This window comes from Pelodiscus sinensis, chromosome 8, assembly GCF_049634645.1.
Source record: "Pelodiscus sinensis isolate JC-2024 chromosome 8, ASM4963464v1, whole genome shotgun sequence".
NCBI classification, from domain to species: domain Eukaryota; kingdom Metazoa; phylum Chordata; order Testudines; family Trionychidae; genus Pelodiscus; species Pelodiscus sinensis.
This window is the reverse complement of record NC_134718.1, coordinates 39,229,327-39,235,603: the sequence shown is the minus strand read 5'-3', so window position 1 is coordinate 39,235,603 and position 6,277 is coordinate 39,229,327.

The following is a 6,277-nucleotide window of genomic DNA, read 5'->3' as shown; positions in this document are numbered from 1 at the left end:
TCGAAAAAGGGGCTAGCTTGCATGATGCGGATCAAAAAATCAATCCGCTTTTTCAAAAAAGAGCGTCCAGACTTCTGGACGCTATTTTGAAAAAAAAAAAAAAAGGCACCTGGAAGTGTTTGCTTCTAACAGGGCATAGGGGCAGCCTTTATTTTCAGGTGCTGCTGCATGCTCTTTGCAGAGACGTGAGCTTAAAGGGATTCCCCATGACAGCCGTTGCTCTGCTCCTGCTTCTGGCTTGCCTACCTCTTGGAGGGAAAGCAAAGCTGCTGCAGTGCTTGCTCTGGTTGCCCTGCTTTCGCAGACACCACAGCAGTTTATTTTGAGGGTTTTTTTTCTGCTTTTCACTGTGTTTTGGCAATGGAGCCTGAGCTGCCCCTGGGCAGGTGATGGCCCCACATTGTGATGCTGGAAGTTCTGCATCTTCATGAGCCCATCATGATGTTTGTGGCAGAGCTGGATTCAGAGCCCAGCTTTGAGCCCCTCACTCGGGCTGCAGCCCCACTGCCTTTGCCGCTGAACTTATTCCTGCAGAGGCAAGTTTGGAGGCTGAACACCCGTTCAGACTGATGGGACCAGCTTGTTATGGAACAGTGGGACGATGAGGCTTGGCTCCGAAACTTCCGTATGCAGAAGTCCACCTTCCAGTAGCTCTGTGCCTGGCTTGCCCCTGCCCTACAATTCCAGGACACCCACTTGCAGCTTGCCATCCCCCCGGAGAAGCGGGTCGCTATTGCCACCCCCGACCGCTCCCGCTCCGTGGGACACCAGTTTGGCTTGGGGAGATCCACTGTTGGGGCCATCTTGATGGAGGTAAGTCACACTCTGAGGACAGTCCAAGGGGGGAGGCAGATAAGGGGAGCAGTCAGGACCAGGAAGAGGGAATGGAGAATGGGGGTGGCAGTGGTAGAAATCTTCCTGGCCTCACCCTGCCATGTTGTGAGGAGTGTGGGAGGGGAGATGGGGGGTTGTCAGAGGGGGAGGCTCTTGGGGTCTGGGAGGTGAAAGGGTGGGAAAGCACCTCTCATCAGCTCACGTAACTCCTCTAATATCCTGTTATGTGTGTTTCTATTTGTCTCTTTCTGCAGGTGGTGACAGCCATCAATTCAGAGCTGCTTCACAGGACTGTCCGCTTCGGAGACCTGGATACCATTGTGGCTGGATTTGCAGGGCTAGGATTTCCGAACTGCCATGGAGCACTCGACGGGATGCACATCATGATCCGCGTACCACCCCATCGAGCAGCCCAGTATATTAACAGAAAGGGCTACTTTTCTATGGTGCTGTAGGCCCTGGTCGACCACCGGGGACAATTCACAGACATTTATGTCGAGTGGTCAGGCCGGGCACACGATGCCCTCATCTTCTGGAACTTATATCTGTACCGCAGGCTTGGACATTCTTTCTGGAGTGAAACTATGCAGTCGGGGATGTGCAGATGCCTATGTGCATCGTGGCCGATGCAGCGTACTCCCTTATGCCCTGGCTCATGAAGCCATTCACAGGCCACCTGCATGCGAGCAGGGAACTGTTCAACTCCCACCTGAATTGGGCTCGCTTCCAGGTGGAGTGCACCTTTGGCCGTCTGAAGGGAAGGTTTAGATGCCTGCTTACTTGGTTGGACACAACATCCCTGATGTGGTTGCTGCATGCTGTGTGCTGCACAATCTAGTGCAGAGGAAAGGGGAGGCCTTCCTCCCAGCGTGGGGGACACAGGCTGTTGTAGAGGGGAGGCACTTTGGTGGCAAGCCCACTAGCTGGGATTGTGCATTCAGGAAGCCCTGAGGGAACGATTCTCCCAAGAAGCCTGATGAGTTTCCCCAGAGCCTTCCAAATGTGGGATTGCCCCATGCCCCCAGTGCCTTCCCCGCCTCCCCCCCTAAACCCCTCCCGGCCCCACATTCACATTGTACACATTCACACTGAGAACAGAGACAGGTATTGTTGAAGACATGTTGACAGTTTATTTCACTGTTGAGTGTTTCAAAAACTATAAAACTCTTTTGTTCAGAAAAAGAAATTGTTCATTAACAAAGTACAGTGCTTTCCTTATTGAGTCTCACAGGTAGGAAGGGAGACGTCAACCTAGAAGCAGGGAGGGAGGCTCAGGGCTGAGGATGCTGCCTGGGTGACGAGCCCCTGCCACCTTGGCTGCGGAGGCCTGCTCGGAGACACCTGCGCTTGCGGGCTAGGACAGTAGGGGGCTGGGCAGGAGATGGGGCTGTACCTGGGTCTGGGATGGCAGGGGGTGAAGGGGCGGCAGGGGGTGGGGGTGAGAGGGGGCAGGCTGAGAAGGAGGAGCAGGAACAGGCACAGGACCGGGGAAGGCCATGGCCTCCCGGATATCAGTGCAAATAGCAGTGCGCTGCTGCACAAGCAGGTGGTGCATGCAGGAGCAGGTGGTGCCTCGCAGCCATGCGGGTGCAGGGGTAGGACGGCCCTCCTTGAGGTGAGCCATGTGTGTGCCCCCACCAGGCTGTGATCAGCATGACATGTCATAGCACTGCACCATCCACTTTGCTGACGCCTCCCCTGCTCTGCGTGTGTTGGCTCCTCACAGCACTCACCTGATGTTCCCTCTCCCATGTCCAAAGTTGTCTGGGAGGCCACCTGCATCTGGGTGTCTGGCTCCAGGGTCAGGGTCACTGCTCCTGCTAGTGTCTTCCTCCTCCTCCTCCTCCTCTTGGAGCGGCTGGTCCTCTGGGGGTATCACCCTGGAGCTGCGGCCACTGCTGCACAGGGGTCTTCACCCCAGACTCCATAACCTTCTCAGGAGACAGGGGTTCCTCTGTCCCCAGGATCCAGTCCAGGTCCTCATAATAGGCACAATACTGTGGTGCTTTCCCAGAGTGGGAGCTGCACTCATGGGCTCTAACATACCCCTGCTGCACCTCCTTGACCTTTGCCCTGACCTGCTCCAGCGTGAGGAGGTGGTGTCCTTTTTTGACAAGGCCATCAGTCATTCTGGCGTAAATGTCCGTATTCCTCCTCTTGGACTGCAGTGCCTGAAGAGACTCCTCCTCAGACCAGAGCCCCAAGAGGGCTTTGATCTCAGGGCCAGACCAGGAGGGTGCCTGGTGTTTGGTGCCCCTGGCTTCTTGTGGGGATGTGTCCCTGGAGGGGCGAGGGTGTTTCGGGGGGCTTGTCCCTGGGACATGGCTCTGAGTGGCCCTACCAGGAAGAGCTCAGCAGTCAGGGTCCTGTTTGGAGCTGGCTTGCTGCCACAATACTACTCCTGGGTGCCTGTGGCTTTAAAAGATGGCTACAGGCAGGAATAATAGAGATGAAAGGTCTGGCAGGAGTGTACACCAGGGCTTCTTCCTGGACGCCTTTATTTTCAACAAAAAATCTTCCCCGCATCCAAACTACCCTTTTTTTTTTGACAGATCTCTGTTGAAAATAGTGTTATTCCTCGTAAAACGAGGTTTACTGCTGTCCACAAAACCGCTGCATTCTGTCGATTTATTGTCGACAGAACGCAGTGGCAGTCTAGACGCAGGTAAAGCTTTTTTGAAAAAAGGCTACTTTTTTGGAAAAATCCCTGTAGTCTAGACACACCCAGGGAGGCCAAAAGAAAAGGGGCAGTTGGAATATTTACATTAAAAAGCAGTATCAATTACCATAGTACTGATATATTTCTCTGCAAATATAAATTCCCAGATACCTTCAGGGAAGTGTCTGATTTTTGCTTCATGAAATTATTCCTAGTTAAAGCAAAACTGCCACCAAACTTCTGGGAACAATGCAGCAGCAGATCCCCAGATAATTTAATCTGACAGCATCTCCCACCTCTAATCTAAAATTAGACAGCCAAGTTATTAATAAAAAAGGAAAGCAATAATTGCAGTAATAATTCTACATTATTTCTGAATGAAAGGGCAGGTATTTGGGAGCTGGAGTGTAGAATCTCAACACTGTTTTTTCAGTGTGCAGTAATGAAAGGCAACCTCAGAGAAGGAGAAAGTCTCTTCGCTCCATAACCCTGTTCTTGGCCTGAAGAAGTTTTCCTACCACAGTCCTAGCCTGGGGTGACCTCCCTTTATTCCTCAAACCCTAGCCCACGGAGACCAACAAACCAAAACTAATGGCAGCCTGAGACAGCCTCCCCTCCACAACCCAGCCCTAACCCTACCTGCCTACCTGCCTCAACCCTACCTCTATTCTAGAGAACCCTGTTCACCCTAACCAAAATCCTAGCCTGAGAAGCCTTGTCCTTTATAAGGCCTTACCCCAGCTTGAGGAGCCTCTAACATTAACCAAATGACAAGTACCTGCTCTCTAGCCCAAGGTGGCCTGCCCTTCCATACACCCTGCCCCCACCCTAGGAAGGGACTTCCTAATGTCTTCAATGCTAGCCCTAGCCCTAGCCCACGCCCAAGAAGCAATACCTACTACAACACTAAGCTTAGAACAAGGAATCACATCCCCCCAACCCTGCTCCAAGCCCAGGGAAGCCCTGAAACTTCAAATCAAGCCCATGAAGTCCTACTCTCCAACCCTAACTTTAGCCGAAGGAGCTCCACCTGCCCCAAACCTACCTCTAATCTTTGGTGCCCTGTCTGTCCCTATCCCTGGAGAGTCCTACCCTTCGCAGCTCTAAATCTACTTTTGGGAACCACTTCACCATCCACCACCTTAATTACTGGATGAGAAGTCCTATTTTGCACTACTCTTATGCGAACCCAAATTGATCTCCCATTCCCAACTGTAGCTTGGGAATCCTACCTACAAGAGTCCTAGCTCTTGGAGCCCACACTACTCCAGCTGTATCCCCACAGAGACCTATTCTCCAAAGTCCTAACTCTGTGAAGCCCCATCACTAACCAAACACAAGCCCAAGGAACCCTCTAAGCCAAGGCCTGAAATCCTGACCTCCCTTCACTGAGCTTCTATAGAAACTTTTTAGCTATAAACAAAACACAGGCCTTGCAGGAGGCAGGATCCAAGATAACATCAACCTTTAATGGAAACTCTAAAATAGGTGGTAGTTGGAGCAGCTATTGTGCCCAATGCCAATCAGGAATATTTTCTCATTGTTAGAAGTTCTACCCAACTACCCATGTGTAACTTTACAGCTAATAGCCTCAAATACCTTGGTATCTAATGCCAAAATCCACCCTTACATTTTTAGACGTAATTCTGTAACTGTAACAAGGTTTTTTAAGTGAACTGAACAAGTTAACCATGAAGAAGGCACAAGAAGGCATCACTCTTCAGTTTTACAGTATTTCTTCATCAGGTGAAGGGTTTTACTCCGAACAGGCAGAAATGCTTTGAATCACCACATGAAATTTAGATGATTCAGAAAAGGATTATGGATGTGCTAAATGAGACTTCTTGTTTTAGGAAGGAACATGGCAACCTCCTTTGGGAGAGCACTCCAAATCACAATTGGCACCTTCATAACAGTGCCATGGTACATTGGAGGAGTACAAAAAGAGCCACACCTTCATAAAAGAAACCAAGTCTAAAAAGCATACCGGAAATAATTCTTTTAAGTAAATCTTCAGATTATAGAGTGAATATCTTGAGCAAATAAATGCTTGATGAATTAGCCCTGAAAAGATGTTACAAATATTTTTTGTACTTCTGTGATTAATCATAATTGACCTGTTTTAGTTACTACTTTCACAAGCAAGATTTCAAACATGATAGAATAGTGGTTTGATCCATTTTTGATGTGGTGAACTATTTTAATGAATGGCATGAGAAATCACACAAACCTTATATAAAAAGCCACCTTTCACTATCCTTATTAACTATAGTAAAAACATGCTGCATAATATCTATCATTCTGTAGCTCTCCAGTCATATAATACGGAAGATGACTTCTTGGGACAGGTATCCTTACAAGTTTTAGTTTGGGTGGCTTGACTCACATCTCATTTCACTGTGCCACTGACAGATAGAGTCACTTGCCTCTCTGTTCTTCAGATTTCCCATTTCTAAAACAGAAACAATGATACTCATCTTGCTGGGCAAGTGCTTTGAAATCTACTAATGGAAAGTGCTGGATAAAAGGTAGACAATGCAATTGAGTTGTCTCATCTGTTTTGAATTTTTTTTCATCTACACATCCAAAGCACTGACTCACTGCTTTACATCTCACATGAAGAATTTTCTTTTCTCTAAGATTAAGCCTGACCTACCTACCAGTTTTGCTGCCTGAACTGCAGCTTTTTCTGTGAATAAGTAGAGGACTCCAGTTTCTAGAGCTGTCTGTCAATCATTTCACTTCATTAGCAAAATCTTTACAAGTAAAGCAAGGGTAAATCAA